At 36.9% G+C, this 19469-nt stretch overlaps 1 long non-coding RNA gene across 1 annotated transcript; it reads right to left on the minus strand.

The window, feature by feature from the left end:
* Nucleotides 1–13435: 13435 nt before the first annotated feature.
* Nucleotides 13436–15353, minus strand: LOC136243018 (uncharacterized). Its single transcript, XR_010694711.1, has 3 exons — nt 14021–15353; nt 13847–13965; nt 13436–13796 (listed from the first exon to the last, which is right to left on the minus strand). It is a non-coding gene; the product is annotated as an uncharacterized lncRNA (long non-coding RNA).
* Nucleotides 15354–19469: the final 4116 nt, after the last annotated feature.

Consider the following 19469-nt stretch of genomic DNA (forward strand, 5'->3'; position numbering starts at 1 on the left):
TGTAGAGAGATCAGTTACACACAAATCAACCTGTAGAGAGATAAGCTAGAAACAAATCACCCTGTAGAGAGTTCAGCTACAAGCAAAACACCCTGTAGAGAGTTCAGCAACAAAGAAACCACCATATAGAGAGTTCAGCTGCAAACAAATCACCTTATAGAGAGTTCAGCTACAAACAAAACACCCTGTAGAGAGATCAGCTAGAAACTACACACAATGTAAGGAGTTCAGCTACAAGCAAATCACCCTTTAGTGAGTTCAGCTACAAACAAATCAACCTGCAGTGAGATCACCTACAAAAAAGCACCTTGTACAGAGTTCAGCTACAAACAAATTACCCTGTAGAGAGATCGGCTACAAACAAATCAACCTGTAGAAAGATCAGCTACACACAAATCAACTTGTAGAGAGATCAGCTACAAACAAATCACCCTGTAGAGAGATCAGCTAGAAACTAGACACAATGTAAGGAGTTCAGCTACAAGTAAATCACCCTGTAGAGAGTTCAGCTAAAACAAATCAACCTGCAGAGAGATCAGCTACAAATAAATCACTTTATAGACAGTTCAGCTACAAACAAATTACCTTGTAGAGAGATCGGCTGCAAATTAATCAACCTGCAGAGAGATCAGCTACACACAAATCAACTTGTAGAGAGATCAGCTACAAACAAATCACCCTGTAGGGAGATCAGCTAGAAACTAGATACAATGCAAGGAGTTCAGCTACAAGCAAAATCACCCTTTAGTGAGTTCAGCTACAAACAAATCAACCTGCAGTGAGATCATCCACAAAAACGCACTTGTACAGAGTTCAGTTACAAACAAATTACCCTGTAGAGAGATCAGGTAGAAGAATTCACCTTGTAGAGCGTTCAGCAACAAAGAAACCACCATGTAGAGAGTTCAGCTGCAAACAAATCACCCAGTAGAAAGATCAGCTAGAAGAAGTTACCTTGTAGAGAGTTCAGTTACAAAGAAACCATCATATAGAGAGTTCAGCTACAAAGAAATTACCCCGTAGAGAGTTCAGCTAGAAGAAGTCACCTTGTAAAGAGTTCAGCTACAAAGAAACCATCATGTACAGAGTTCAGCTACAAAGAAACCACCTGTACAGAATTCAACTACAAACAAATCACCCTGTATAGAGATCAGCTAGAAGAAGTTACCTTGTAGATAGTTCAGCTACAACAATTCACCCTGTAGAAAGATCAGCTAGAAGAAGTCACCTTGTAGAGTGTTCAGTTACAAAGAAACCATCATGTAGAGAGTTCAGCTGCAAACAAATCACTCTGTAGAGAGTTCAGCTACAAAGAAACCGCCATGTAGAGAATTCAGCCTCATACAACCACCTTGTAGAGAATTCAACTACAACAAATCACCCTGTAGAGAAGAAGTTACCTTGTAGAGAGTTCAGCTACAAAGAAACAATCATGTAGGGAGTTCAGCTACAAAGAAACTACCATGTAGAGAGTTTAATAGCTGCAAACAAATCACCTGTAGAGAGTTCAGCTAGAAACAAATCACCCCGTAGAGAGATCAGCTGGACGAAGTCACCTTGTAGAGAGTTCAGCTACAAAGAAACCATCATGTAGAGAGTTCAGCTGTAAACAAATCACCCTGCAGAGAGTTCAGCTACAAAAAAATCACCCTGTAGAGAGTTCAGCTAGACGAAGTCACCTTATAGAGAGTTCAGCTACAAAGAAACCATCATGTAGAGAGTTCGGCTACAAAGACACCACCATGTAGAGAGTTTAGCTGCAAACAAATCACCTGTAGAGAGTTCAGCTAGAAACAAAATACCCTGTAGAGAGACCAGCTAGAAGAGGTTACCTTGTAGAGAGTTCAGCTACAAAGAAACCATCCTGTATATAGTTCAGCTACATTTCAAGTCACCCAGTAGAGAGATAAGCTGCAAAAAAATATCCTGTGGGGAATAATGGGCATGTAATAAACATATGTATATAATTTGTATAATTACTAATAAAATCAAAAATAATTGAAGTACTAAAATTCTTCTTTAAGTTCTTTTCTTCTTCCTGTAGTAAAGAAAAAAACACATGGGTTAAAAAAGCCCCAAAGCCAGCCATAGGCCGGCTTTGCAGTATACAAATACAAAAAGAAGTGATATCTAATCAAAAACAGCCAAGCTGTAAAAAAAGGTGCGGCCCCCAAAAAGGCCATGGTGAAAAAAGATGTGAAATCCAAGGTGGCGGCCAAGAAATGGCTGTGATGGTAGGTTAATGGTTACATTTTAATAACGACAATTCTGGTGAATTTTGTGCCGCTTGGTCTTGGCACCAAATTCACCTGAATTGTTGTTATTAAAATGTAACCATTAACCTACCATCACAGCCATTTCTTGGCCGCCACCTTGGATTTCACATCTTTTTTCACCATGGCCTTTTCGGGGGGCGCACCTTTTTTTACAGCTTGGCTGTTTTTGATTAGATATACAGTTACAGTAATTGCTTTTATATATATACATCTATGGCAAAACAATCAAGCTGCAAAAAAGGGTGAAACATTAAAAAAAAAAAGCTACAACTCAACATTATAGCAAGAAAAAAAGTTCCTTACAAGTCCTTTCCCCTCTTACAAGGTTTCTTTAATACTATAGTACTGCATGGATTATTAGGATTATTATTGTTACTATTGTTATTATGTACAATTGATCAAAAAAAACAGACAGAGTCCTATAAAACCAATCTTGATTGAATCATACATAAGAAAAACGTTGATTACACAAAAAATGATCTAAATTAGTCTTAAAACTTAGTATATTAGGGGAAGTGGCAATTTCATATAGGGTAAAGAATTCCAGTTATTAATTATTCTCTGTGAAAAGGTAAAACGTCGTGTTGAAGTCTTATTAAACTTCTTATAAATCTTAAATCCATTAGATCTAGTATTGTAACTGCATGGTATTCATTGTGAAAAAAATATTCGTTATCTACTAATGCAAAAATATTCTTTATCTACGTGAATATTAATAAGACAATCTGCATTACATATTTTATGAATGGAGCCCTACTTGAGTCTGTTGCTCAGCAGAAAGGTTCAGGAATTATCAAGCTAAAGTTTCACCAAAGGTATATAGTTAGAAAAGCAAACAGAATGATCAAGAAGTCTTTCTCAAGTCTTGATATCAGCAGTTTTCCATTATAGACTGGAATATGGAAACATTATGTATGGGCTCCACACTTCTTTTGTAGATCAAGAGAAGGGAAACAAACTGAAGGTGTATATCAGAGATCTCCACATTATCTTATACTGAGAGGCCTAAGCTATTAAAACTTCCCCAGCTATCATGCTTACCGTCAGAATGTGAATTTTAAAATTTTTTCAGCCAAAATTATCTACAAGAATCAGAGGACACCATTTGCTATAATAATAGAGACTGAAGCCTCTTGTAGGGTTTAGTGTTGAGTCTACACATCATGATCACTTTGTAATTTGGATACTACACAAAATAATTCTTTTTACTAGAATTTTAACAAGACACTTAATTGTGCTTGGTTGGAGAATATACACTACACTGCAGAAGCTGCTGATGATAAAAGTGTGAAATTACTATAGTTAGGTCAGTGTATGTAGTGCAATATAAAACACTGTAAGTAGTAATATGGTTCAAGTAGTGATATGGCAGATGCATTTGAAGGAAAATGAGGGCTTGTAATAGGTGAATATACTAATGGACTAAAATTATATGCTAGTTACTAGTTAGCTAAAGCTATGTATTAGTTTTCTCCAAAACATTAATATACGGCATACAAAGAAATATTAAAACTTGTATACAACTAAAAATTAAAAAAACATAGACATAAACAAAAAGGTTTCCAGTTCCTATTTCTTGCCCAAAAGAAGTTTAATGTTTAACGGAGATAGATTTCAAGGTTGTTGAACTTCAAATCTGCATTACTGTCAATGAAGCAGTTCTGAATATCAATGTAGTTCTCAAATATGTAGACAACTTTGTGTAAAACCATGACTGTACTTCCCACAGCTTGTTCTCATAGTGCATGGAATGTGGTATGCTAGTGTAATTGTATAGAGTCTATACAATTACACTAGCATACCACATTCCCCTTAAGAACACTATCACTGTTGCCAATATTGTAAGGAATGGTCCAGTTGTAGACACAGGGACATAGCTCCCTCAACTCTCCTGGAGTCACCTCTTGTTCTTACATGTTCTGATCACAAAGCTTCATAGATGTTGTTCCTCTTTGCATATAACAACTGCAGGTAGTCAAAAGGGAAGAAGGCATGTGGTGTGTCATACTGGTATATTCACTTACTTTGGTGCATACTTCATACTATTCTCTCCTGAAAGGAAAGTTTGCATTTATCAGCAACCTTTCCACAAAAAGGCTGCTTGGCACGGAGAGCATTTGAATACATTTTCATGACAAAGCTGTCTGGGCAATCATGGGTTTGGTTCTTGACACGGTTCAGTAGAACTTCTTCCCCCAGCCCTTAATTCTCACTACAGATTTTCTTCTCCATTTCACAGTAGGCCTTACAATAGCTGTCAGGATCAGTTGTGATGTATTTATATCCTGATGGTGTTTCTCAAGAATCTCCTTGCAAGAGTTGTAGTAGTTAGTCTTGCTGTAGTCACATACCGGGGGTAATTGTATGGTCCATATTGGAACTGGTTGTCATATCTGTTGCTATCATCAAGGTGAGGTTGTGCATTGTCCAACAACATTTGACTTGTTAATGACTGGCTGGTTAACCTATATCTCAGTGGTTATACAATAACTAGTTGCTGTATGGTACAAAGCCCTGTGAGTTGAACAGTGCAGCATAAGAAAACAAGCTTGTAATGTCTGATCAAATACCCCCGAAAATTAACAAGTGCTGAATCAGGGCCATATTTATAACATTTTGTAAACCACAGATATGATAAGTAATTGTTTTGACAATACCTTGGCCATAATTTAATTACTAACAGTCATTGTCTCATTGTTGAGGTGTATGATTGGTGGTTGCATGAATGAACAAGGCATGGATGGTGAAATGGTATGCATGTGATTATTACATGTTTTTTATAAGTCATGCATGCCCACTTAATAATTCATGTTCATCAGCTACACATTGTGCATCCTCTTAATTGACTAACCTTATCACCTGAAGTATATGTTTCTCCTCACACTATATAAATAGATATAATACATTAGATATATGTATAGATACACATATAAAATGCTGGTTGTAGCTATGCATTATATCTATGCGTAGTGGTGGTCCTTCTACTGATACGAAATGACCATTGGCTGCTATCATATGTATATAAACTCCTACAAGCAGTCACGAGAGATGTGTGTAGCATAATTAGAATAGAAACAACTTTATAGCAACTGTATACTTTTTAAACAACTGCATGTATAGCATAGAAACAACTTTTATATTGGCAGATAAAAAACAAGGTTGAACTCTTGAGGTTCTTGAACTGTCACGACCATATATAGTAATAACTCATGCACTGAGTATAACTATATCTTTTTGTGCGCTCTGTTAGGTAGTCCACTTATCCTAAGACACTCACACTCACAAGGACCAGGTTTTTCAGTAAATGAATGCTTTGCATATTATTTCACATGAGTTATGTAGCTACAAATACTTTCACTTTTAAAGAGGAGACAAATTTGTTAGTTTTATATAAATTATTATGAGTGTTTCAACAGTAAGGGAAGAGGAGAATCTGTATCACCAAATATGGTGTTAAGTAAATTTTTCAAGACACTGTATGGTGGTTATGCTATTCTATACAGATGCATGCTGTGAAAGTGAGATATTACTCTGTATAGTCTTATGGCTGTATATGCATAGCATATTTAGAATACTGTACATATTTGCTTGTATTAATAAAGCTTGCATATATTATTGATCGTTCATGCAAGGCTATACGCGGGCTTTTCTTAAAAAATTAGGACATGATTCATTGCATAGAGTTGTACCACAAAAATATCAGTTTTGTATATGTCTAGATGTGCATAGCAGCTATTCTACATGTATCATTGTAGCAAATACTTCTAATTCACTTGGAAGTCTGGATCTGTCCTGTTAATCCAGAATTGTGTTCTAAAACAAGATCTCAGCAAGTTTACTTATGTTATGTGTTTCGTAGTAAGATCTTAAGCATTTCATGTCTATATATATAAATAATGATTTTATTAATGAAAAACATAGATGCACTATTATAAACTATATAGTGAGTAAACACTGTATACATTTGATGGCAGCCTGCAAGAAATAATTTTGTAATGGAAAACAGGTGAAATATTAATGGTTTGAGCACTGAAAGTTAGTGCAACAGCACTACCACCAACACTGCATGTACACCACTCTTGTTGACAATTTCTTGGCTTACAATATTTGGAGGTTTCTAAAAGTAAATTATAGAGACCTCCTTCCAGGCGGTTTCTTAACTGTTTTCATGTTTTCTGCCATGGCAGTGGCGGATCTAGGAATTTATAAAGGGGGTTTCCAGTTTAGAAGGTGGAGATATACACTGACATGAGATACGCAAAAGTTTGCACTACATCGTCTGGTTTGGTAAGGTGAAACCAAAAAAAAAAAAAAAAAAAAGGTCACAGCCTAGTGACAGTACATAAAATATCTAAAATAACTTGCTACACACTACTTTAATAGTTACTGCGACTGCTCTATTAGAGTATCTCGATCGAGGCGCACGCCGCGCTAACTAAATCATTTAATTGTTATGCAATCATTTTTTCAAAGGGGGTTTCCGTGGAAACCTTGAAACCCCCCTAAATCCGCCACTGCATGGTGATTATAATCAGGGGCGGATCTAGGATTTCAGAAGGGGGGTGCTAACATGGACATTTATACAGAGGCGTAGCTAAGGTGGGGACTGGTAGGACACAGGCCCAACCAATCAGCTTTAGTGCCCTACCAACTCAATTAGCTATAAGTCATTAAGTCTAAGTCCTTGAAATTAGGTTAGGTAATCCTAAGGCTGCAGCACATGTTGCTGTAGACCTTCAGTGCTGGTCACTGTAAAGTGTTAATAATAAATACTTTAGGTTTAAGGAAGAAAATCCGTCCCTCCTGGAGGAAGACTGAGTGTGGCCCCGACTAGACATTGGGTGACCTGCAGTTCGAATCCTGGGGTTGGAGGGATTTTTTTCCTTACTTTGGCCCCTTTTCTGTTACACCTTTCCAGCTATAAGTCATTAAGTGTAAGTCCTTGAAATTAGGTTAGGTAATCCTAAGGCTGCAGCTCATGTTTGCAGCACATGTTGCTGTAGACCTTCAGTGCTGGTCACTGTAAAGTGTTAATAATAAATACTTTAGGTTTAAGGAAGAAAATCCATCCCTCCTGGAGGAAGACTGAGTGTGGCCCCGACTAGACATTGGGTGACCTGCAGCTCGAATCCTGGGGCTGGAGGGATTTTTTTCCTTACTTTGGCCCCTTTTCTGTTACACCTTTCCAGCTATAAGTCATTAAGTGTAAGTCCTTGAAATTAGGTTAGGTAATCCTAAGGCTGCAGCACATGTTGCTGTAGATCTTCAGTGCTGGTCACTGTAAAGTGTTAATAATAATAATAATAAAATAATAAATTTACAGAAACTATTCAAGCGCGCAAACAAAATACCCTAATAGAGCAGTCACCCTAATACAAGAGCAGTCACCCTAATACAAGAGTCAAGCATTATTAGCATGATAATAAATGATCAACTGCTTAAATTGCTCTAAAATTCAATTTTAGAGGGTTTGACTTAAAACAATTTCCTTGGGGGCATGCCCCCAGCAATAAGGTGTCGACTTTTTTTTTTTTTTTTGGTCTTCACCTAAAATCTAGCTGTGCCCAACCACTCCTTTAGGGCTAGCTACGCCACTGCATTTATATATGTGGCAAGAAAGTTGATACAACTAGTACGCTTTATCTAGGCGGGGGTCTGGGGGCATGCCCCCACAGGAAAATTTTGCAAATTTGGCCTATTGAGATTGAATTTAGTAGTACTTTTGAGTGAAAAATGATGTCACTTTGTTTATGTGAAACCATTATTTCCCATACAGCTTGTCAATATAACTAAAGGGCGCAGCCATGTAGCTAAAATTCAATCTTAGACTAACATCTTAAAGAACTAGTAGTGGAAGCATATGGGTATCAACTGCACATGATCAAATTTAGTGTTTTGAAGTATAGCATAATTTACAGTCTCATGGCTCAAACTACACTAGCTGTCCAAACAGTAGAGAGGGTAAGTGTGAGTGGAGAGGGCAAGTAAACTGACTCACCAGTGTGTGGAGTGCATGTGCACTCAGCTGTATATAATTCTCTAGCTAGGGGGGTTCTAGATCTGGTGGCATATATACTCCCGGACCCCCTGGAAATTTTTGGAAAATGGCTATCACAACATTGAATCTAGAAGCTATTTTTAACCAAATCTGGGTACAAGATAAATGAGTTCAGTTGGAAGTAGTTTTAATTTGAATGAGTTCAGTTGGAAGTAATTTTAATTAAAAAACAGAACTATACACTGTTTCTTGTTATTGAATTTTAAGAAAATGTATAATAGTGGCTTGTCAAAGAGAATAAAGAGTGTATAGTTAATTGAATGTAAGGTCAAGGAGAATATTTAAAACACAGGATTGGATCTACCTTCATATGTAGCCAATGTTCTGAAGTGCAGGTTGCTATTTCAATCTAACTTTTAAAATGATGGATCCATCCATCATTATAATTGTTTTACAACTAGTCTACAAATACAATTAGTTTTTGGCCACAACTAACCCCTTTTTAGCACACAATGGTCATGACAACATAAATGCTGCAGTATCATTTAAGCTTAAAGTTGAGCTTCGAGGGATTTGATAGTGCAAACTCCAAAGCTGCTAGATTTATATAAATGTAGCATGGGATTTGATCAAGTAAGGGAAACAAAAACGAACAGCTCTCAGATGTTTCAGCCTTGTGAACTTTATAAAAGCTAAGAAATTCACTATTATATAAGACTATACTGTTTTATTTGCAAGAGAAGCATTTCAACCCAAGAATCAAGTTTGTAGCAGAGCCTAAAAAACTTTAACTATTTGACAGAAAAGGTTATTTTCAGAATAGATTTTCAATTAATGACGTTTTATACAATTTATAGTACATTAAAGGTATAAATATTTTACCTGAAGTGTTTGGTATATGGCAGGATGTTTGGTACAATGGTGAGGGTAGCAGTGCACAGGTCTAAAAGAATAGGTTTAATTTCAGCTTACACTCTGGTAACTTCTTGAAAATTATAGTTTTAATGATGGATGTTCTATTAGAGTAGTTGACTGTTCTATTAGAGTATTTCGGATTTAACAACTTCTAAGGTAAGACTTACTCCAAAAGTATAACTTTGAACCCCTCTTAGTAATTCTTGGATAAGATTAGCTATTCCCCTTTCTCTTTCCATCTTTTCATTGCCCATACATGTGTATAAAATGCAACTGCACCAAATGCAACTACAGCTTCTAGAAGCTTCCTAGCGTGCTTCAGCGCCCCAAGCACTCCCCCTAAATCCGCCCTTGATAATATAAGACGTTTCTGCAGTAGAGATTTGTTAGCAGGTTGATTGATTGTCAGCATGTTAGTCACTCTACCGTACAACCACATAGGGCTGACATAGGTGTTCACTGCAGGTCGCATATGACCTAATAAGGTATTATACATACTTGTTCTGTTTGTGTAGGTGATGCCAAAACATTCAGATGATTACCAACCAGAATGGAGAGTACTTTGATTCATCTAATTATGTCCTTCCAATTGTTAATAAGTAAACCTAATAGGAAACTTTTGTTGGGCTATATAGATTATTATCATTATAGATGTTCAAATAGAACAGTGAGTGCATGGCTTCCTAATAGAAGGATCAGTTGCTCTATTAGTGCATTTCTTGTCACATATAGTTTTAATACATATACAATATATCAAGTATTCTAATATAAAGGAAGTTATAATTTGATGTGTCATCAAGATTGATGAGCACATCTCACCACTCTACGACTAGCTCACCAGGTGTTTTATAACCCATCTTTCCTACTGCAAAAGTAGGCTTAACCTTCTATGCAGTACAAGGAGCCTTGACTATTTCTACTATGTATTTAACTATATAGCCATCTCAGTACCGTACCCTGTTCTTTTACGGAATTCCGCCAAGATATTAATGGTTCAAGAAATTTTCTTTTTAAAAAAACACAATGTAAAAATAACAAAACAATACATGAAAAGTTTTCAGTTCTAATGTCGTGTCCACCAGGCTGAAGTAAACTTCAGTGTTTAACGGAGGTAGATTTCGAGGTTGTCAAATTTCACATCTGCTTTGTCATCCATGTAGCAACTGCGCATCTCAATGTAGTCCTCCATGTACATAGGGAACTTTCTGTAGGACCATGGCTGTCCACTATACCTGCAGCCGTGGTTGGGGAACTCACAGTCCTTTCCTTCCCACAACCTGTGCTGATTGTGGAATTTGGTGGTGTCACTTACATCATTGTACTTGTATAGGCCACTATCACAGTAGTATGTATTGCCAAGATAGTGAGGAACAAACCACTTGTACTTAGGGGAAACTTCGGGGCATAGCATCCTCAACTTTTCTGTAGTCATCGTGTCTTTGTTATGGTCCCTGTGTGCTCCACACACATAGCTCCATAGTTGCCGTTCTTCTTTGCCATATGTGAAGTGGATTCCATCCATATAGAACTTGGAGTCTTCTACATCATAAGGCTTAAAAGCAGATGGTGTGCCATACTGATATCCGCTTACTTTGGCACAGACTTCATGGTATTGTCTTTCTTCAAGGCGGAAATATGCTTTAGTGCATTTACCAGCATCAGTTTCCTTTCCACAGAAATACTTCTTTGGACCTTGGAAAGTTTGATACATTTTCTTGACAAAGCTGTCTGGACAATCCTCGGTTTGGTTCTTCATTAGGTCCATGTGGTAGAATTTTTCCCAACCTCTCTCTCCACATATTTTCTTCTCCATTTCACAATAGACCTTACGGTAGCTGTCAGGACCAGCTTTGATGTAGTAGTACCCAGATGGTGTTTCAGGGTATCTCCTCAGAATCTCCTTGCATGAACTGAAGTAGTCATACTCGCTGTAGTCACGCATCTTTGGCTCATCACATTGCTCATGTCGGTACCGGTCATCATATCGACAGCGGTCATCAGGGCGACGATCACTAGAACATCTCCTGTCATCATCTCTTGGCTGGTAATCATCTGGTCTGTATCTGACCATCTGTGAACTGCACAGCTGGACTGCCAGCAAGAGGCTGAACAACAGAACAAGTTTCATCTTCTCTGACTGAAACTAATAACAAGTGCAGTTCTACTGAAGGAGTGCTTCTTTTATACTATCCACCTAAAACCATAGATATGCTCTATTACATAAAGTGGTACCACTTACAACAGCTTTAATGTGGTAGCAACACCTCAGCATATTTAAGTTCAGTGGTTACATTTGTAGCCATAAGTCTCTTATGAAGTTATGTATGTCTAAGTAATCACATGGGATATACGTAGTTACTATACTCACTTTCTTCTGCTGCCTGTCTCATTTTGATAGTATCCCAACCTGTGTGGTCTTTAGTCATGCCACTTAACACTTCCCTGCTGCAGTGGTTGCTGTGCTGTGTAAGCTCTTATCTGACTTTACTAGGTATTTAAATAGTTTATTGTGTTATTATGGAATGAGTCTTTGATAAAGAAATGTAGTCATGAACAGTTGCTGCATACTGACAAATATGAACACCTTAATGCTACAGTGTTGAAGGTACCATGATTGGGTTGTGTTGTAGGAGTCCACCTTCTTGCCATGTCCAGAGTGTGTATGGCTTGTTGTACTTGATGCTGTGAGGTGGAGAAAGGTCACTTGGCTGTCTTCTAGATCTGGAAGACAGTATAGTGGATGGGGGAAATCACATATTGTTTCATTGATAGACAAGCATTTAGTAAACAGTTTTACAGGAAATAAAAAATGTGATAACCATATGCTGGTATCACATAATAAATTTGTTTACAGGCTGAATGTACAGGAACTACATACCATAGGTGGTGCAAAGTCTTTGCCTTTCTCTTCCACAACTACAAGCTCAGAAGTGAAGAAAGTTGATTAATTGGCTCATCTCATTACAACACCTTTACTTGTATGATGTATGGGATAGGTTATGTAGGCTGTGTGCCCATGCCAGACAGGAATTTAAAAGTAAAAATTTTCCCTACTCACATAACATTTCCTCCTAGGTTGGGTGACATTGTTTGTGTGCATTTATGGTGTTGGACCATGGGAAGTCATTAGACTTGGACAGTATGACTAGACTAATTTGGTTTGTAATTCTGTTTGACTGATTGCATGATTAAATGAGATTTCTTTTTTGTGCTGCTTTGTGCTATGTAGTTAATTGTATTTTTGGTCTACAGCTAGACAGTAATGGCGCATATATGTCAACATTGAATTTATCTGTTCTAAATGTTGAGAAAGACTGAGAAAGAAGTTGACACAACATCATCGTCTCTCTAGATCAGGACCATGTACTGTCATGAACTACATACAGACTCTTACTGTCTGTCCTCTTTTCCAAGTAGCTACTCTTCTTGTTTTGTAACGTAAGTTTAGATTGACGGACAAACAGCTCTGCATGCAGTGCTAAAAATGATTTATCAAATAGTGTGGCCAAAACACTTAAGTCTTTAGTGCACATACGTCAGTGACAGTTGTCTATATCAATGTGTTCTAATTGGCAATGTTTTCTGCCCTATCAGCAGTGAATCAAGACAGTATCTGCAGCAGACTCAAGAAATTTGTTAGAATATTGGTTGATTTGCTCAATCTACATTACAGGTAACGTATAGTTTTTAAAACATACGTAGCTGTATTGTGTGTGCAGGTGATGTAAAAATTCCAAGAAGACTACTTATGAAACAGCTGCATGTCTATAGCATACTCAATACCGTACCTCCTCCATATTCCCATTGTTGAGCAGACAACAAAAGTAGTGTAGGTACCAGTGTTCCCACCACAGGACTACTGACTAGACTAATTTTTATTACTGTGATGAATACATTAGTTTATGTGGTGAGCTTGTGTAGTTACAGTATGTTGTGTATGCATTGTTTTTGACATAGCTGTGGAAGCAATAGCAGATGTTACCCTTCTAAAATGCAGCAGTTGACAAATATAGTGCTAACTTGTGCTCGTAAACTATAAGGTCACTTTACCTTTTGTTGTGTCAAAGTTGAAGTAAAAAGTTACGCTTGGCATTTTAGCAGAACCATGTTAAAGCTTAACACTTAGAAATGTCATACAGAGATCTTTATTCAGACTCAGTGGATATGGTACATACTCTGTCGATCTGTGTTTCTGCACTTTTTGTAAATCCATTTATGGATAAATATGCATGCATAACATCAGTGACAATGATTGAAATGAAAGTGTCTGTGGTGCTTGATGTTAAACATGTCAATCATCAAGTTGCACATAGTATGCTTGGTCAGTGAATGGATGTGTGCATTGTATGGTTTGTGGTGGCACACATGCAACTCTGATATAAGTCAAGCAGGCAGTGGCAACACTGAGTTGCTCTAGTTAATATAAAATGATAGGGTTCATGTACACTTACATGATGTATTTTTGTGAGTCTCATGGTACATGCAATCTCAGTTATTGGAGCCACAGAAACTAAGGAATTACAATAGTATCAAACAATACTAGCAGTAGTGGGTCTATACAGCTGCTCATGTGGCTATTCTTGTACTGTGATCAGCCAGTGATAGCCCTACATACACATTCCATTAACACTACAGTACACACACAGAACCGACGTACATATTTGGGGTCGGTAAAGTGAAGGAAGATGATCCTTGCTGTTAACTGATATCTTGTTGAGATTTCATGGATAACTCTATCCAAGCAAACATATATTCCCACACTTAACTGGAGAAGCCCTTCAAGTTATTTGGTCATGCCTTAACAACATAATTGCTTAGTAATTACACTGACCTAATTCTCATGTGTTACTGTCCTTATCAACAGCTTTGATGTGTGTATTACTTGACCACAAGTACTTGATCCTCAGGTACAAAGAAGACCTTCACAGTTACCTACAGTTGGTGGATGATGAACAAGATGATGATGATGATGAGGTGTTGGAGGACGACTGGAGGATGACTCTGTCAGTCCTGATGAAGGTTCAATGATGCCGGAGTAGACGAAGTGGAGAGTGATGACATAGGTATGAAGAGTTTAAGATCAAACTGGCTTTGGGAGATTCAGCTCTCCCAAATAGTGAAGTATGCCATTTGTGCTACAATGTAACTACTGCATATTAGGGGTTTACTAACAATATAGTGTGTGATGTGTTATGATATAAAATGACATATGCATTCTAAAATTCATAATGTTACCTATTGCATTACTAAGCATATTTCAAACCACTTTGGCAGTATTTGGTTATGTTTGCAATTATCTTAGAGCTCCATGTATATCAGACATTTTCACTTAGTTCTGAAGTTGTTTAGTATAAAATGTTTACTCTATAGGTGTAAACATTGCTGTAATAGGAAAATAAATTTTCACTTTCAAAAAAAGGAAGCGTATCTACGGTCACATGCCACTTTATTTTAATTCAGGTTTGTAACATCAGTTGATGTACTTTCAATTGAGGTAACTATTCCTCAGTAAGTGACATAGTACCTAACTTACTATCAATACATGTTTTAATCTTAGAAGATAGATACTAATGGAGATATTGTTAATGGCAGTCTACATTCGTTACTCGCTGTTATGTGCCTGCCCCATACAAACCTTCTGCTGCTATTGTTCAAACTGATCATGTCTTGTTTTAATGACCAAACTCCATCACACAAAGGAAGTAAGTAGATGCTACAACTATGATGGGTGGTGTGGATTTTGCTTCATGTAGTTTCAGAATTCTAATAAGTTTTGCTCTACACTCATGCACTGAAAGAGTCATATACAATAAATGACAGCTATTAGATATGCAACTGTATTCTTAAATGATGAGCACTTGATTTGGAACAAATTTGCCTTGATGTATGTAAAAGCTGGTGAGATATTTGTTGGGAACCAAGGAAACTATTATAGCCAGTATAAACAGGGAGTCCCTCTGGCTTATATAAGACTCTGTACCCAACATTTTTTCTCTTTTCATTTATATCTCACTATATGTACCATTTCAAGCAACCTTTCTACTCAACTCTCTTTCTCAACATTTATGTGTTTGTGTTTATAATCAATACCTGAAAATCTGTAACAGACAATAGTCTGCATGTTGCTACATGTTGAAACTGCGTAGCTACGCAATAATGCTAGGTAGAATTAGGCACTACATAATGCTAAAGCTAAGTTCTGATATTATTGAACCATATACATATGACTAGTAACAATGTTCTCTGGGCTGTTGCTACCTGGTATATTTTGAATAAAAGTATCCTCAAACTTTCTTCACTAAACTTTCTTCACTTTGTGAGCCAATCGCACTCTTTACAGATTGTAGTGTTAGTTGTGCAACAAAGGCCTAGGGTGTCAGAAAGACAGTAAATGTTACAAATTACTAGATACAGTCATATAGCAGCTACAGACAAATCATTAGCTGGGAAACATAGCTACACTTGGTACAAAACCATTCGAACTTAGAAAATGCTTTGTCCAGATTTACAAAAAAGAAGGAAAGACAGTTGGCAGTTGCAAACCAAAGAACTAAATTGAGCAAGCAATACAATCTGTTTGGGGGTGGAGAACAGTACTCAAAAGTGGGTGGGGGGGGAGTCATGTGGGGTGGCAGTCAGTTACAAAGTAATTAAAAATAATATTGATACCTTGGTAAGCAGACTCCCATGTAAAAATATGCCAATACTGAGGGTCTAACTTGGAGCATGCCTCCATAGGAAAAATTTGAAATTTGAATGCCTTAAGCTTGAGATTGAATCTAGGGTATAGCTTCATGTGCACTTGAATAGGATATTTACTATTATTAAGATACCGTACAATTAGCTATAGATTCATAAATAAATGAAGGCATTTCAGATAGATAATAATTATGTGTGTTAATGGATACAGATTGAAGTAATTGCAAACCAGAAACAACTTATGATGATCCCGCTGAATGCTCTATTAGAGTAGTTAGGTGACTGCTCTATTAGAGTATCTCGATCTCAACATTGATTCATGCAGTGTTCCGTTTTTGCATTAAGTTGGCTATAACATATATAATGACTAGAAATAGGCACAATAGTAAGTTACTTTAACAACTGGTCGTTGGAAAAAGTGAGGGGGCACTACCTTCCACTCTTCAAAGTGGGAGGCAGTTGTCCCCTCTGCCCCCACTTCTCCGCCCTGGATCTGTTAATATGTACACTGGTATCATACCTGTGGAAGGGGGCCATAGTGCTAGTAAAATGACATCACAAGAAGTCATCACAAATAATGGTGGAGGGTCAGTAAAGAATCAGAAATTGGAGTTGATAACAAAAATTCAGTAGGAATTTTTTTTGCTACTGAGTTATTCTCACTGCTTGTAGCTACTTGTCCAGATCCTTACTGTCTAATATAATACTTAACCATCACAATAAAATTCCTGTAGCTATATGGCTGTGCTGAATTCACCAAGCTGGAAAATGTGGAAATCAAAATGTTGCTGGTAGTTTAGTTGCAATGCATAGATTTTATAGTGCAACCAGTACTCTCACTGCAGGTACAAAAATATCAACATTTGCCTTCACATATTCAGTATATTATGGCTGTGTGACTTAAAGATGTATAAAAATAACACCTGATGACAGCCAGAGCAAAAGTGTACTGGGTAAGCTTACTGGAATAGCCACAGTAGTTGCAAGCTACTTGTTATCAGTGATTGCTATAGCATAGGACATCATAAACTTCAAGAATGATACCACATAATGTACAAGCCCTACTTGATATTACAACAGCCTAACACCAAAACTGCTTCATTGGATGTTTACAATGTTCTGCACTATAAAATTTTTGGAATGGTGGCCACAAACATATACGATTGTTAACTCATATGGCTGCAACAGTACTGAATGTAGAACACAAAGAGGTCCAATGTTAAACACCTGTTAATTACAGAGCCAAGTTGTTTTTGCATAGATTATTAGTTGCCTTCAAATCAGCATAACTTCCATTACAAGACACATCTCGACCAAGTAGGAAGCTCACAATGTGATCATTACCATGGTAGACAGACAGCACATGACAATGGTGTGCCACACTTTCTATCACTGAGAGAGTAACTAATAATCAAAATGTCTATTATACATTGATAAACAAATATACAACCAATGTCGTGGGTTGATTAGTCTGACAACCATAGCAACTGTTACTAAGCAACAGAAATTCAAAGTAACCACTGCAAAAACTAATCACACTTAACAAATGTTGACTAGCAATGGTTGCTATGATCACAAAGTGACATTTACCTTAACAACAGTTACCTAGCAACCATTGCTAAGCAATCATATTGTTGCTATGCTATGGGGCATCTATCACTATGATAACATTAGTTGTCAAAATCAGACATGTACTTCCAATAGAAACACACCACACTATTTTTAGCCAATCATTTGTATTACATGTACAGATTTTTGTTGAGGGACCTTGACAAGCAAATATAGCACTAATTCTATTGGCTAATTGCAAAATCATACGTCAAGGTGTACTGGAAAAGGTACATTTAATCAGCAAGTTTTTAGAACCAGAACCTAAGCTATTTTGCGACCCAATTTTACAAAACCAATCCAAATCACACATCAGGCTAAATCAAACTAACACCCACCAGTGGATAGCTACACTATATCATCTGCATACTATTAATTTTGACCCTATATACTACTTAAGGCTGGTTTCAAGTGCCATTTTTCTGGGTGGTGTGGCAAGTTCAAATGGTGATTTCTGGCCCTGTAAAGGACCTGAGGGAACAAGTGGTGCACTGGTGTATGGCCTGATATAGTTAGCCAATGTTTTCTTTGCTGACTTTGCTACATATCAGCCACTAAAGAGCTAGTACAGCCCTGTAATCCCTTGTCTGGACTGGACTTCAATTGTGGTCTATATATCTCCATTTTGAAATGTCCACCCCTCCACTCCTTTGTGACTTGAACTCACTCATAATACTACTTCTCTCATCCAGCTAGTTCATCCGATTTTTCATCTTTATTTGGTGGGAAATCTACAAGCAGCTACAATATCTGGTAGTGGTCTAAAAGGTAATAAATTAATGCATTTCATGTGTGTGTGTGTGTGTGTGTTCACTACCCTTGGCATGTTACAATGACTTAAAAATCATTATCTCAAAACTTATAGATCATTTTTCCAAACTTCAGTCACATTTTTTAATAGCAAGTTGTCCATTGATGTGAAGTTTGTAGTTAGGAGGGCAGAGACCCTTCATGCAGGTACAGAGCCAGATGTACATACAACTACTAAAGCCATTAAGTTTTTTGAAAACAAGCAAACAACACACTATAAAGACTATATGTATAGATTGTACGAATTCCATTCCATTTTGATACACATTCTGTCAAGTGCTTGAGACATTTGCAATTTTTCATGCTCTATATATCCTATATTCAAAGCAATAAGAATATTACTGAGCAGTCAAAAGCACAGGTCTGATTGGTAGCTATGGCTCAATTGTGTTTAACAACACAATAGACTGTAACAACTCCATTTGATAAATATTTATAGCTGGAGGAACTGCCTACTGATAACTGCAATTCTATACTGTATACACTTAATAGTGAACATAAGGAGTGCTAATGTTGTTATGCTAATGCTGTTGTAGTAAGACTGGTCATTCATAATGAAACAAGTGGCTGGATTTTTCCAACAGTTTTTTTCAAACATTACATAAAGAAAGCTTTTGTGTTCTTTGTTTACTCGCTACATGCAGAGTTCTTTAATGTGCATGATATGCTACTGGCATGATAGCTTGCAGCAGAATTACTATACACTGCACCCTTGTACTTTCAAGATTGGTGTTGAGCCAATTATATTATGCTTTGAAAATAGGCTATTATGTGCTCAAAAATCCAGCCTATTATGCTCAAAATTATGTTTTCAAAATCAAGATTATGATCTAGAATTGGCTGTTTTATTAGAGTATATCAGTCTTTCCTGACTGCTGTATTAGAGTAAATGCCTGCTCTATTTAGTAGGAGTATCATTTCCACAGTGTGAATAAACAACCAAGAAAAACAATAAACATTTTCTTGATATACTAAGATGTAGTGTGTTCATGTTTTGCTTTATTTTTGCCACATGTATTGTGCATTTAAATTAAAAATTTTGAAAATCATCTCACTTATACTGGCATACTGCTTGATGCTTTAGTAATTGTGGGGACATATTGGCGAAAGCCTATTTGTTGCCCTATGCAATTGTATCAAAAATACATATTGTTCAAGTAATT

The sequence above is a fragment of the Dysidea avara genome, chromosome 13, assembly GCF_963678975.1.
Source record: "Dysidea avara chromosome 13, odDysAvar1.4, whole genome shotgun sequence".
NCBI classification, from domain to species: domain Eukaryota; kingdom Metazoa; phylum Porifera; class Demospongiae; order Dictyoceratida; family Dysideidae; genus Dysidea; species Dysidea avara.